Genomic DNA, 15,528 nt, shown 5'->3' on the forward strand with positions numbered 1-15,528 from the left:
ACCCCGTAGAAGGCCCCGGTTGGAGTCCGAGCTTCAAAAGGACAAATTTATCTCACAAGACCTTTTGGCACCACATTTGGCCTTTTTGGCCTGTACAATCAAATTAACCCCTCCAATACTGAAATTGGCCATACCATCTCTACTAGGTAGCAAGTCCATGTATGCACTACACAAGTTGGTGTGACACCTCCCCCAAATAAGATGGTGGCCCAGAGATTAAGCCACAAGCTTATCTCTGCGCCTACCTACTTTTTCCCTGGGTAACAGTTTCCGGCTAAGATAAAGTATTTCTTTGGGAAAACCCACCCTACAGAAGGTACTTTTCAAAGCATCGGCTACGTTGTCTGCTCTGTTACAGGATAAGGCCATGGTCTCAGGGTACCCAGGGGCATAGTCCATCCCCTTAGTAACAGATTGGTTCTCCATGCGGCTCGGTATAGCTATAAGCCCCAACAAATCTACTCGATGGGTAGCTAGGGTGTCTCGCCCTGGCTTCCCAAACCATGTAGGCCCTGCGTAAGGGATAACAGAATGGTCACCAGTTTCACCCTCTCCCTTGTGTCCCGACTTCGTAGTCCCACAGAATACGGGCACGAGTGCACCAAAGCCCTCTCTTTGTCCCCTATTCTGCGGCCAGGTTACCACAGCTATGATTGAAACATCTGTCACTCCACCTGTTCCACTCCAAGGATGCATACATACAGGACCCTGGGAACCAGCTAATCCTGACACAGAGGAACATTCACTCACCCTCTGCCCTTCTTCACAGGGTGGCCCCCTCACATTTTCGCACAGCACCTCAAACATCCCTGGTTCTGGCACAGAGTCACTCTGCCCTCCCTCCCAGTGATGCAAAACCTTCAAATTCTCAAACGGCACCTCAGACACCCCTGGTTCTGGCACAGATTCGCTCTGCCCTCCCTCCCAGTGATGCAAAACCTCCACATTCTCACACGGTACCTCAGACACCCCTGGTTCTGGCACAGATTCGCTCTGCCCTCCCTCCCAGTGATGCAAAACCTCCACATTCTCACACGCCACCTCAGACATCCCTGGTTCTGGCACAGATTCAATCTGTCCTCCCTCCCAGTGATGCAAAACCTCCACCTTCTCACATGGCACCTCAGACATCCCTGGTTCTGGCACAGATTCGCTCTGCCCTCCCTCCCAGTGATGCAAAACCTCCACATTCTCACACGGTACCTCAGACACCCCTGGTTCTGGCACAGATTCGCTCTGCCCTCCCTCCCAGTGATGCAAAACCTCCACATTCTCACATGGCACCTCAGACATCCCTGGTTCTGGCACAGATTCGCTCTGCCCTCCCTCCCAGTGATGCAAAACCTTCACATTCTCCCACAGCACCTCAGACATTCTGGGTTCTAGCACAGGCAGACACGCACAACCTTTCTGCCCACTCTCCCCATGAGGCTGCCCTGGTACATTTTTATACACTGCCCTTTCTATGGTAGGGCCCCTAGAATACCTGGATAAATCAAAAGTGTCATCCTCCGGCATATATTTTGACAACAGCCTACCCAAATCAGTACCCAGTAACACATTAGTAGGAATGTTATCTGATACCCCCACATCTCTTACACCCTTCCCCGCTCCCCAATCCAAAAATACTCGTGCCATTGGCACTGCATGAAGTACTCCCCCAATTCCCCGCACTGTTAAGTTCTTGCCAAGAATAAAGTCCTCAGAGCTCACTAGCTCTGGACGCACAAGAGTCACTTCTGCCCCCGTGTCTCTGAGCCCCACAGTTACCTTGTTTCCCACAGTCACAGGTTGCATATTCACATTGGGGGTGTTCTCAGCGCTGGAGACGAACAACACCGAAGATGGTGATTCTGAGGGGTGACCCACTCCTGTGGATGGCGTAGGATTTCTTTTCTCCGGGCAAGTAGCGCTAATGTGCCCCACTTTATTACAAATAAAACACCTGCGGCTATCCCCATACGTAGAAATGGCACTAGCTCCCCCTCTCCCTGAGGTAGAAATTGACACAGAAGGTGGTACAGTAGACTGGGTGGTGGGAAGCCGTGGTGTAGTGGTCTTCCAGCTGGATGCTCCTGTAGAAAAACCTCTGCTCCGGTCCGATTGTGCTCGGTTGGCAGTGTGGAAATCCGCCAGCTCACCCGCTTCCAGTGCTGTCTTGGGCTCCCGGTCCAGCAGCCATTCTTGTACATTGGCTGGGCACAGCTGCAAAAACTGTTCCTTGATGATTAGATCTTCCAAGCTTTCTAAGGTTTTAATCTCCAGCCCTCTAATCCACTGCCGGAATGCCGTCGTCAGGTGTCCCACAACTGCAGTGTAGCTCTCGGTGGAACGCTTTTGCAAAGTCCGGAATTTCTTTCGGTACACCTCAGGGGTAAGGTTGTACGTCTCTGCAGTGCAGCCTTAATTGCCTCATAGTCCTGGTCAGATTCTGCTGGTAGCTCTGCAAATGCTTCCAGCGCAGGACCTCGGAGACCAGGGGTGAGGTACTTTGCCCACTGGTCCTTTGGCAATTGGTACTGCCTGCAAACCTTTTCAAAACTGCGCAGAAAAACATCCAGATCCCCATCTTTGTCCAAAGTGGGAAAATTCTCTGCACGTGGTTTGGGTGCAGAAGAGTCTCTTGAAACCACACTGATAGGTGAGGCACTTAACCTCTCCAACTCTGCCAGTTTTAGTTCATGCTCTCTTGCCGCCTGGCGCTCTGCAGCTTCCCTCTCTCTCTCGGCCAGGCGCTCTGCAGTCTCTCTCTCAGCCAGGCGCTCTGCAGTCTCTCTCTCAGCCTGGCGTTCTGCAGTCTCTCTCTCAGCCTGGCGCTCTGCAGCTTCCCTCTCTCTCTCGGCCTGGCGCTCTGCAGCTTCTCTCTCTTGATATTTAAGGATAAGCTGCAGTCTGAGGTTTGCATCTGCTGGGTCCACGTATTTGAAAACAGTTTGTAGATAAGAGTCCAAGGGATCTCCAGATCTTGGCACGTCACCGACATCAGCTGCAGGTATCTCCCGTATGACCATGCCTCCCTCAGAAGCGTTTGCGGCATCACTTTGCACTGCTTGTTGCATATCATAGTCCACAAGCGCTTGAATAAGTTCATCCTTTGATTTTCCCCGGATGGGAATACATTGTTCACGGCAACGTTGCTCCAGAGCACTCTTGGACTGTGTTTGGTATTCCATTTATCACACCGGCCCAAACAAATGATAGCAAAAGAAAAGAAAACAAAGAAGGGGGGGGGGACTGTTGAGGTGTAAATATACTAAGTATGCACTGAGTTCAGCCTTTGGAAATTGAGAAACAATTTCTTTTTAGTGTCTGGATTAGCTAATCCAGCAACACTGAAATCTGGTACCGAAAAAGATGGAAAAAATCTTTAACTATCCCACCGCTATGCCACCAATTTGTCACAAACGCACTCTACTCCAAGCGTGCGCGTGACTTGGTTCTGGTGGTAAAAGGGTTAAAATTCACTATCTGTCTGCACTAGACCGAAAATAGCGATAAAAATAGAAATATCCACCCTTACTACCACCCGCACTTAACTATAATGATATAGCAAATATCAAAATAACGCTGCCACCACCAAGACAATTTAGAAATGGGGTGCCTTGGTACCCCAAATGAATCAGACTATAAAAACCCACACAGTATATTTTAACACAATAATTATGTGATTTAAAATTACCAATAAAACGGTCTCTTCAGGTAACGTGAGTCTTTACCAGACAAAGGCAGAACTTAATAAAGGAATATTTATTATGAATAAAAAAATCACAGTGCATACACAAAAAGATGATAAACAGATTATTTACACCAAACAGATAAAATAAAAAGGAGAAAATTACAGAAAACCTAACTACTCACTTAGATGGTCAAGTAACAGTTTTTCTGTCCGTAGGGCTCCGGCAAGGAAAGATGGCGACTTACTCAAAATTAGATCTTGGCCCCTAGTAAGCACACTGACCCATCTTCTCTCGTTAATTTTATACACTTTCCCAGTTCATCTCGAGTTTCCAAGCCGGCCCAGAGGTGGTATAAGCGGAGGGAAGGTGTACCATAGGTGACCTCCCCCTTGTGTGGTGGAAACATATCAGTCCAAATAATTTATATTCATTTTATCGTCCCTCCTGTGCTCGCCACAGCCATAATTCATACATTTATGAATTTCCTGTAAATTGTGAAGTCCATAGATATGTCACACTAGCTACTTATGACTAAACATCATAGACTTCACAATTCCTTCCAAACTGGTTAAGTGGTGCTGCCATGTTTGTACTCTTTTTGTAGGGTGTGCTTTCCCCGTTCTAGGTATGCACACAAGGAGGTATGATAATGAATATATAAGTTATTATTGATATGTTTTCCTGACTGCTAGTGGTCACTTAGCATATCAAAGAATCCATTATATATGAGGGGATACAGGCATATGGTCGTCTACATTTGAACCTAGACAAAACGGCAGCTCCACTGCAGGACCTAACACCCCGTAGAAGGCCCCGGTTGGAGTCCGAGCTTCAAAAGGACAAATTTATCTCACAAGACCTTTTGGCACCACATTTGGCCTTTTGGCCTGTACAATCAAATTAACCCCTCCAATACTGAAATTGGCCATACCATCTCTACTAGGTAGCAAGTCCATGTATGCACTACACAAGTTGGTGTGACACAAACGGCATAGGCAATGTAGAAACAATAGTAATTAGTGAAATAACCAAAGAAAAAATAGAACATTACTGCTCATTTAAAGCATCACATAGCATAATGTAACTAATGACCTAAGTGAGATCGTTTTCAAACCTTACCAGTTGTTTGCACAGAGCTTTTATATGCTTTTTCTGTCTCTACTTGCCTATGTTTCTATGATATCAAACAGCTTTAGCAGTAAAGAGATGAATAATAAAATGATTGTTTGGCTTTTAAATAAATCCACCATACAGATACTTTTCTTTGTGCATACGATGATCCAGATGACCAGCCTCTACCTGAAGTGCATGTCATTACAGAACAGGCAAGCTGTTACTTGTCTGTGACATCTTAATGCTAACAAAGATATACATCACCGTGGTCTTACATTGGTCCTTGGAGAATACAAAAATCTTCTGTAGCCATAGCATTATTCATGGGATTACTTTGTATCTTGCCATTGTAACTTTTGTATTTCCTGCCATGTGAGAGAAAGTGTTATGGTTCTGGGATATCCCTGCCATTCTTTAGCTGGAAACCTACTGGAACTCCACTTGTCTCTTTGTTCTGCTAACTATGGTCACTACACATTTGCTTGTTAGCTCTTTAGTTCTGGCTGCTGTTGGACTACCAGGGAACAGTTTGATAATGTGTGTTATGTTCAAGAGTGTGGAAAAGCTGACAACTGCTGAAGTGTTGATCGTACATCTCTCTGTTGCTAATATGATGCATCTCTTTTCACAAATCCTGACTATAGTGATTCCAGATCAACAAGGCACGTGCTATCCAATGACAGCAGCTTGCAAAGTGACTATACTGGGGCTCTGCTTAGGGCGAGGAGGGAGTATGCTGTTCACATTAATGCTTGGAGTTTTCCGTCTCATGAAGCTCAAGAACCAAGGCAGGATATTAAGAAACACGATACAGAAAAATACCTTGATCCCACCTTGTCTGATTCTCACCTGGATTTTGTTATCCTCTGTTTGCTTACCATACGCTTTGTCCATTTCTGGAAGTCGACCAAGTCATCACAATGTCACGGATACTTGTACCTGTTCAACTCTGGATACTTTAACAGATAAAGATACCAAAGTTAAAATATTTGATACCATTTTTGGTACTGTAACTCAGGTTCTGGCTGTCATTTTAATGAGTGGGGTTAGCATCAATATTTTATATATTCTTCTGAAACACCAAAAGACAGTCGATGTTACTTTAACAAGCTCAAGGAGAAATCAGCATGGAACGAACGCTATGAAAGGAATAGCAGCTCTTTTGGTGTGTTACATAATCTGCAATGTCATCGACACCCTTCTCCGGAATTTTTCAAGCTGCTTGACTTTCAGCTTTAGGAAGATAGTAGGAGATATTTATGCTGTAGTTTCTCCATTTATTTTAGGACTTGGATATCCAAAATTCAGGAGGAAATTGTTTTGTATGAGATGCGGTAAAATTTGTCAAAAACCTATCGAACAACAGACAGTAACCATTTCTTAAAAAAAGAAAATATTTTTCCTAATCTCACTTATTCCTTTCCATATTTTGTGTAACTTCTGATACGGAGCATGACTTTATCTTTAGGCAACACACACCAAACATTGGGCTGCTTTAATTATGGTCATTCTTTTTGTTATGATTTTTATTTGCCAGAATTCAGTCATGGTATATTAGAAATGTTAATGCTCCAAAACTGTATGATGGAGGTATTATAATAATAATTTTTTAAAAAAACACAAAATGGTGAAGCTAAATAAATTGAAGCTCTGCATTAGAATATGAATGTTCAATTATTAGCAGAATTACTCTTTTTTTTTTTTTTTTGAAAACCAATGTAATAATGTGTACCTATATAAGATGCAACTACCAGAATTTTCTTCATTACTATTGCTATGGTTTAATAAATTCAAGAAGGTCACATCCATACTTTACATATTATTCTATATTATAGATTTATTAGTACCACTGGTTTAAGGCAACAGGAGGTAGAGTTTTTATATAAAGATATATATTTATATTTTACTTTTTACCTGAAGTGGCAGGGCTAAGGGATATTGGGGCACTTTTTTTTAATGTTTTTTATTTTTTTTTATGTTTTTTTATTTTATTATTATTTTCCCTTTCTTCATTTTTTTGCTCTGCTCCCACTGCAGTATGGATCGAGATTACACATCCTCTTGTCCTCCAGTCACCTTCTGGTCGGCTTCTGTTCCCTCCTCTGCAAAGTCAGGACGAGCGGGTTAAAAAGCTTTTAAAACTCATATTTGTGCAGTTTACAAAATGTGCTTTCAAATACCAGTGCTTTGTACTTTAGTAATCTGATGTTTTAGTTCTGAGCCATATCTACCCAGTTTGAGGAGTATGAGTTTCTCTTTTTTTTGTATTGTCTTACTTTTTTAGTAGCTTAGAATGGGTATAAGTATATCACTGTGCTCTATCATCCTAAACATTACAATGATACAGAGAAATAATATATAAACAACACATTTTTTTACATTTTACACAAACCAATTTAGCAGTGTCTATACTAAAATGATTCCTCTTAATTCCCTTAGTAGAATGAAACCTAAACTACATAAAACATGGGGGGGGGTTAATTCTCTAACTATTAAATCATATAAAGCTACCAAAATGCATGAGGTTTGTTGAAATAAATGTTTTTACAACATCCCTTGAGTATATTTTTGTTGAATATGTGTAGATTTAAGTGCACTTTTTAAATATTGGCAAAAACACAAAAATGTCATTCATTATTTTTATTATTATAAAAGAGGTAAAAAGGGTGATAAATTCCATGGACAAACTGGAATAAACTGTCCCAAAAAATAAGCAAAACTATGTATTTCCTGAAAGCTCACATAAAGGGGACAAAAACATGCACAAGTTTATCTTTATTAACCCTGTGAGTCACAAACATCTTTGAACTATACATTTTTAGCATGTTTATATTTTTCTTACTCAACAAACACATCACAAAAATCTTAGATTACATATTTCTTAAATGTTAGCTTAACCCCTTCATGACCACAGATGTACCATGTATGTCAGGTGGAAGTGTCTTCAGTGTACCATGGATGTAGCTGGTACGTCATCGCTGAATCTCACTCCCAGGTCGCAAAGCATGTTTGTTAATAAACATTGTATCATCTGTCCATAATATCCCGACTCTCTCCTTCTCACTTGTGGTTGTGAGTTGGAAGACACAGGGTACTTTATTGCAGTGTCTCCTGAGCGTTAAATTAATTTATATCATTTTTCACTGCTCCTCAGTGTTCGAATCAGCAGTACTTGACCCTATGGGGTTAATTAGATTTTTTTCCTGTTTATGTTTGTTATATCTGTTACAGAGAGGTTTTATAGTGCCGAAGAGGCATACAATATTTTGGCCAATGACACTGTGGCAGATTTTGACAAGAGTCAGGATAGCAGCAGCTCTCATTGTGTTGGACCCCTACTTAAGGGGAACCACATGTAACCAAGTAGTGATCCTGATCCCTCTGTAGGTTGGGATTCATGCGATACATCACCTCTAAATGCTCTAGGTATGGGGTTACATTTTATAAATTATGTGAGACTGGTAGTGGCTACACAGATTCCTTCTATGTGTACACAGGAGCACCTGTCTGAGACCCTGTGTGCCCATTGATGAACAATTGGTACCACTTGTATGTAGACAACTTCTAGACAAAAAGTGTCCCTTTGTTCAACCTGCTGTTTTGCATGGATATCGTGGCTTGTGGTACTATAAGGCGAAACCACATAGGGTTCCCACAACTGCTTAGGGTTATAAACACCAAAACGGGACATTTTCAGCTTTGTGCCAATAGGAACTTTTGGCAGTAAAATACAAAAGACAGGAAAGATGTGTGCAAGTTGAGCAAAACAAATACATGGTATAAGAAAGCTGCAATCTACACAATGCACATAATAATTTTTATTTTTTAGTAGCTTGAGTTGAATAGGGGGATCTTAATGCAAGATGATCCTGGTGCTTCTGTATCTCCTGGAAGTCCTGTGAGAATTGGGGCAGGACAATTCAATTCTAAATTCCCTTCAACCTACAAAACATCCAAGACACAGAAACAGTGTAGAGTGGATATGTCAAAGGGCACAGGAAGGACACAACCTTTTACCGTCCCCATTGTGCATTGGCAACTGCTTTAAAGGAGTACCACACATTTCGGTTGATTGACGAAAATGAAACATGTATTTCATTTATGTATTCCTTCTTTTCCCCAATCATATAGCTAATGTTGTTGACATTGTCACCTTTTATGGTTAATGTTATATTTTTCAGCTTCCTAATAAAGGAAGTATATAATAAGTCCGTGAGCACATTTGTTTCTCAAAAAGTAGAGCAATAGCTTAATATAATTTGGGGTAGTAGTTTTAATATAATAAACACTGGGGTTTACATTTAGGGCATCTAAACAGAAATGCACTGTAAACACTTTTTGAACAGTGGCAGTTTGAAGCTATATATTTGGTTCAGTCACTATAAGATTTAAAAAGTTTCCCCAAAACTTGCCCAACCTATGCATCATCTCATGCTGGTGAACATAGACTGGCGTCTATGGGAGTAATTTGAATTTGGGGGGGCCAAAATTGGCCCCAGCAAACAAATTTCTAAAAAAATTCCAATGCACATGTTCCGGTTGAAACTGAAATGCACATGTTCCGGTTTTGGCCCAATAGTTTCCTCAACACATATCTAACTTATGCATTTGACGTATCATTGAACTTAAGGATGTTGGTGAACACAATTTTTTTCTGCAGTTTCACATGTTCTATACAAAATTCAACATAAAATCTCAAGCAATATTGAAGTACAGGAAAAACACAAAAATGTAACAATAGCACAAACTTTGGCAGCAATTGCTGAAGAAACGACTGCCTGAAAAGTGTCAAAATGGTCATAGTAAAATACCTGGAATATCTGAGACCACTATTGCAGTTAGAGGCCCACCATGCCAAATTTCATGAGCCATATGCCTATCCCACGCATGTTTGCATTTTTATTTTCCTCGTCTTTGCACTTCTCTATTATAAGTTGGTGCTTTACTTGAGCTTTTGAATGATATTATTAAAAGTTTAGTTTTAGAGTGATCTGCGGTAGGATTTCATTTTTTTGCGTATATATCTCTGGTGTTACAATGGTTTGCTATAGCTACAATTTCTAGGCGCCTTGCCAAAATTCCACCCACAGCTTGCTTAAGCCTGTCTGGCCCCAATAAAAGGAACATCTTCTAATTAACTGCAAACCCTCTCAGAAAATGTGAGTGAGAGAGGGGGAGGAATGACTCGGCTACAGCAGGTAAAGAAATTAATTTTAATGACATTTCGGAGGCTTAGCCATTCGTTTTCGTTTGTTTCTTGGAGGCCCTTCTCATTATCAGAGATTCGTACAAACGCACACAACTAGCAAAATATGTAAGTTTGTACAAAAGATGAGATATAGATCACAGCAGTTTAAGGTGTTGCTCAATTAATTTAGTCAGTGTGAAAATAATGTGGAGAGGTAGGGGGAGTGAGAATGATTATGACACTGTTAAAAAGAAGGAACTTATACATCTATCTTTAGACAAAATGACCCCTGTTAAATTAAAAGGATGCTAATGGTTGAATTAAATAGAAGAAATTATATAAGTTATGGTAATGTGATAGGAATCTAATGCCCATGTTTCATCCAGTGTATTTGTTGCTATAATAATCTTGATTTGAAATGCTTTTCTTTTCTGTGTCCCTTCATATTTTTATTTGGAGGTTCTCGATAGTGTGGTCTTTCTGGAAGAAGTGGCGACAAACTCAGAGCAGTTAATATGGTCAATGGAGGGTCTGTGTAGATTCATCCAGGCAGATCATCTGGCCAGCCGTCACACATGTATTTCCTATGTTTTCGCTATAGCACACTTCTTATGGTTGCCTAGCATGGTTTGTCTTACACTTATATCTAGTCCTTAAGAAATATATATATATATATATATATATATACACATTTCTTTAGGTTAAGTGTAAGCAGTTTATAAGGTTGTATCCTAAACTAAAGCAAAAGTTAAAAACAAAGAAAAACCCCGGCATCTTAAGAAAAATATGCCAACAAGGGTGAAATGCTCTTTAAAAGCACTGCACATAAATGCTTTGCAACCAGCATTTTGAAAGATGACATCTCCCCAAACTCTGATACCATCATGAGACATCTATCTGCATATTTTTCCTTTCACGTAAACAAACCATATTGTCCAAGCAGTCCCCTTACCATTTATCTCCATTGCCCCAAATCTCTATATGTATTGTAACGTTTTACAGCTTCCCCTCTTTGCGGGTGTGCTACAGAATTTGCCGGTACTGGAATTCAAAGGTTTTAAAGCGAAATCTAGTGAAATGCATGCAATGTACAGGAAGCATATAACAACTTCCTATAAGGCTGAATAGAGGACTGCAGATGTAATCTCCTTTAAGAGTTTTAGTTATTGAAAATCTCCATGGAATATCTTGATTATTTTATGAGGGAACCAGAAGTCATATCCAAGGTGGAAAATATAAATTTTAACAAAGAAATAATAATAATACAGGGATACATTTGCAGCATTGGGTTTGAAGGCAGATTAAGGATTTGTCTCCAATGTGACAGATGCATCCACATTTCAAGAGACAGAAAAAAAAAGTCATTACATTTTCATATAAAAACTCCAGGTGCACATTTATTTTGTTGTTTCAAATATGGACACTACAAAGATCTTGTAAGAGGCATCCACAGCGTTTGGAAAACTTGACACATTGCACTGTTACCAGCTTGTGATAGATGTACCTTTTTTCAGTCACGCATGACAATGGAAAAGCAGTTAGTGTTCCCAGGAATAACCTATCCCTACTACAATACTTGCTTATGTTTCAGCCTAAAACAAAAAAGTAAAAAGTTCCAATACATTTGTACTGTAATCAAATATTCCTTGATCAGACTGACTTTATTTAGGATAAATAAAACATCTGTGGTGCTGCCAAAGCTGTATAGAGGTTAGCAAAAAAAAAGCACCATATCCATTTTCTCCTATGCAAACAATTCCTAGCATAAATACAGTAAAGGGGTAACAATTTAGGATATAGCAGTGTCGGGGATGTACTGAGATAGGTAAAATATAGGAGCCAGAGCATAGGTTAGTAGCCATCTTTTTGTTTGTTTTGTTAGAAGCCAAGAAGTGTATCCATAGAGATCAAGATAGCACTAGCAAGGTCTGCACCATCTCCAAGTATCTTATAAGACTTGTCTGGCAATAGTATGGTCCACATACTACAATGGGAAAGCCCAACTTGAGCTGGCCCGCTCGCAGGTGAGAAGGTGCCAGCCCTCCTCCGATGGCTGATCTTATCTTGCAACAATACAATTAAGTCAAGTTTTTATTTAGACCAATAACAAAGCAAGTTTAGCTTAAATAAACGTATAACAAACCCTGTACTTGCTTTGGTGCAAAAAAAGTACCAAAAATGCAACACAAATGCAATATTTACATCTTTTATAGATGCAAGTTGAGAAATTTGTGAATGTGGGTCTCATGGGAAACATTTGTTTTCTACTACCCTATGAAATTTAAGTACCAAGCCAAGGAAGCACAGTTTTAAGGATGGGACATGTGTATTGTAAGTGTGACTGACATTAAACTGGGGATAAAAATAGTAATTTCAATGATGTTTAAAATTCAACATTTTTATATTACCAGTTATGAGATAAGAACATTAGCCTACGTGGAAAAACGTGAATAATATAGTACTTGGTAGAGGTCCCAACAATTCCTTAAACAGTACTCATTCTTAAAATAAACTGAACCTATTAATGTTTTTTCTGCATTAAACTGCTGCTGTCACTACTATATAAGCTTCATTAACTTGACAGAATTTAAGATACTTTGAATATCGCATATAATTACGTTTAAAGTATGGAACTCAGACAACACACATTTGCATATAAGGCAGATGATACATTTGCAACCAAATAATCTAATCTTTATTGTAATTCCTAAAAATCTGATATATAAGCCCCAAAGCGAGTCAATTATTGCATATGACAAACCGTTAACACCACTCAGTTGCAGGGAAAAAATGGTCTATGGTCAACCTACATAATGTGTAGGCCATTGTGAAAAATACATTCAATCACTAGGTGTTTTGTTGGGCCAGCTCATTGGTGTTGCCTCTTTAAAAAAAAACAGTAAGCTGAAATGTTTAACTTCAAGATTTTGTTAACATGTCTTCTTCACATATTAATAAATTAGTATTACACTTTAATGCATATGATATTTGCATGGTCCCTTTCGATTTTCTTGTGGTCTGTTTTGCACATCTCTCTGCACTGTTACACCCCAGTCAGCTCCTCTGCTAGCTTGGGAACGCCGCAAGGCATTGGAAGCATACATATTGAAGTACTCACAGAGTGCTTTAATATGAATTCTTCTTTAAGGAGGACATCAGATAGAAAACTGTCCCTTTAACATAATTGTTTCCAGATAAACATAGGTCAGTTTAAAAACATAACTTCAACAAACTTCTCACACCTAAGACTCACTTTTCACTGAAATAAACACGGTAATTCAGATCGTATGTTTCCATCTTCCTGTAACCATTGGGCACCTGAGACTTAAGCAATATCCATATAAAGATAAAACGAATCTTCATCTAATTGGCATGTTATATCATAATGTTCATAAAATGTATCAATTTGGGAGCCAGTAAATCTAACAGGTTTTGCTTATTAAGTATTGGAAAATGCAGCCTCTTCAGGGAACAATCAAGGCCAGCATGCAAGAGCTAACATACTGCAAAAGAAACAAAGGCTATATTTTGAAAGTCAGAGATATTTATATTGGAAAAAATTCAATCACTGATATACAAAATGCATTCTGTGCATCTGATACCACACTGTGTACATATATGTCTGTAGCTTGAGGTCCACAGAACCCCTGTTACTGTAATGTAAGGAAGATTTACTTTACTAGTGGTAGAGGCTAATACAGTGAGGGAAGTTAAACATCCACGGGATAGGCATATGGCTTCTCAAGACAAGATCAACATTCATTGATACTTTGCCACTTAGTAGGAATATCTTTCCATAATACAGAGTATTTGAGCTAAACATCCACTTGATGGGCAGGGGAACAAATGTTATCAAATATTTAATACAGTGTATAAAATTTGTCTAGCCAAGCAGAATTAAGATGCAAATGACAATTAACAATTTCAGTGTGTGTAGGGAAAGCTGTGAATTAATTCACCTCTACAGACAAGCTGGGATTAAATTAAAATTTAGGGCAACTTTTATTGAAGACACTGTGTACACTACACACTGCCTTCCTCTCCCTGCTCTCCTGTTTCTTCCCTGAAGCCGCACACTCTGTGACCTCCCCCATTGCTGCCCCTCCTATCTTTGCTGTCAGTATCTTCTCTGCAGCTGGAGAGAGATCAGAGGAGACCAGAGAGCGCCTGTAGAAGGTGAATGACCAGGGGGGCAGTACAAGGCAAGGAGAGAAAGCAAGGACACCAAGAGGGCAACAAAGGCACAGAAGGCTGTGGGCAACGACTAGAGAGAGGACTAGCGGTTAAGCACAGGGAGCTCAGAGAGGTATTTTGGGCAAAAATTTTAGCTTCTGAATAAAACATCTCAACTAGCCTACGTTATTAACACATTCTAGGAATGCTCTTGTCAGCAGTCTGTTAGAACAGTACAACACTACTTAAAATGCAGGCTATTTAAAAGGTCTTAAATTCTGCGAAGATAGCCATCTTTTACACATCTCTGATTGTTATATCCTTTCATACTGCCAAATTGCTTCTTTTATCTATAGAATAAAAATAAAATGTAATCTTACATGGTAAAATACAGATCTAGATGTGTGTGTGTATATATGTGTACATACATATATACTGGTAGGCATATGTCTTGTGTGGGTATGCATACTTATTGTATAATTCATTTCTGTAAAGGTGCACACTTAGTATATGTACACAAATACTTGTTCATATCAGAAGCAAAGCTTATAGGGCAATAGCCATCATTTGAACCAAATATTTCCTTAGGTGTGGTAATCATCATACATTTTTTTTTGTTAAGGTCCTCCTGCACTGAAATTACTAAAGTACACTGCAACATTTTAAAAGCTTTTCAAAGGAAAAGATGTAAAAATTAAACTTGTTACAAAAGATAACAGTTACTAGTATCAATAAAATGTTTGTATAAAATAAGTTGCATAGGAGATTTAAATCTAAGGCAAAGCAGGTGTTAAAAAAAACTAAAGTCTACAGGAACGGGCACAGTGATGTCCAAACATTCTACACTTGGCTAAGACCGACATTTAGTTTAAAAAAAAAAAAAAAATCACAGTCTTTGTGCTAGTACTAGAAAAAAGTTAATGGCATTTTCTTAAAGAGACATTACAGTATTAGGATTTGTAAAAGCAAATGATTTCATTTCACTGAATGAACCTTATCAGTGTGTTAGCACAACAGTGCTTTATTACGTACCTGATTATTATTAAATTACCTTCTCTAAGTCATGTACAAGAAAAAAAGCTACTTAATATGTTGGCCATATCTATAAAGAGCATTTCTAGTGCAAAATTCTAGATATGGATCAGCAGGAACACACCACTGGATTCCATGATGATGGTTTCATGTTTTGTCCAGTGGTGCTCCTTATAAATGTGTCCCTAAACAGAGATAACATTTCTCCAAACACTCTGTGCGCAGACTACAGTTAATTTAATTTGATTTTTAGTCTCTCTCAAAGTGTAAGATCCCACCCTGCAGAATCTTCACAGAACGAAAAACAATAAAAATTAAAAAAAAAAAAACTACTGGAGAAAAGAC

The 15,528-nt window shown here is 39.5% G+C and overlaps 1 pseudogene; it reads right to left on the reverse strand.

Moving 5' to 3' along the window:
- Positions 1 to 473: 473 nt before the first annotated feature.
- LOC128483118 (uncharacterized) lies at positions 474 to 3,173 on the reverse strand (annotated as a pseudogene).
- Between the last annotated feature and the right edge of the window lie 12,355 nt (positions 3,174 to 15,528).

The sequence above is a fragment of the Spea bombifrons genome, chromosome 1 (genome assembly GCF_027358695.1).
Source record: "Spea bombifrons isolate aSpeBom1 chromosome 1, aSpeBom1.2.pri, whole genome shotgun sequence".
Classification (NCBI taxonomy): domain Eukaryota; kingdom Metazoa; phylum Chordata; class Amphibia; order Anura; family Pelobatidae; genus Spea; species Spea bombifrons.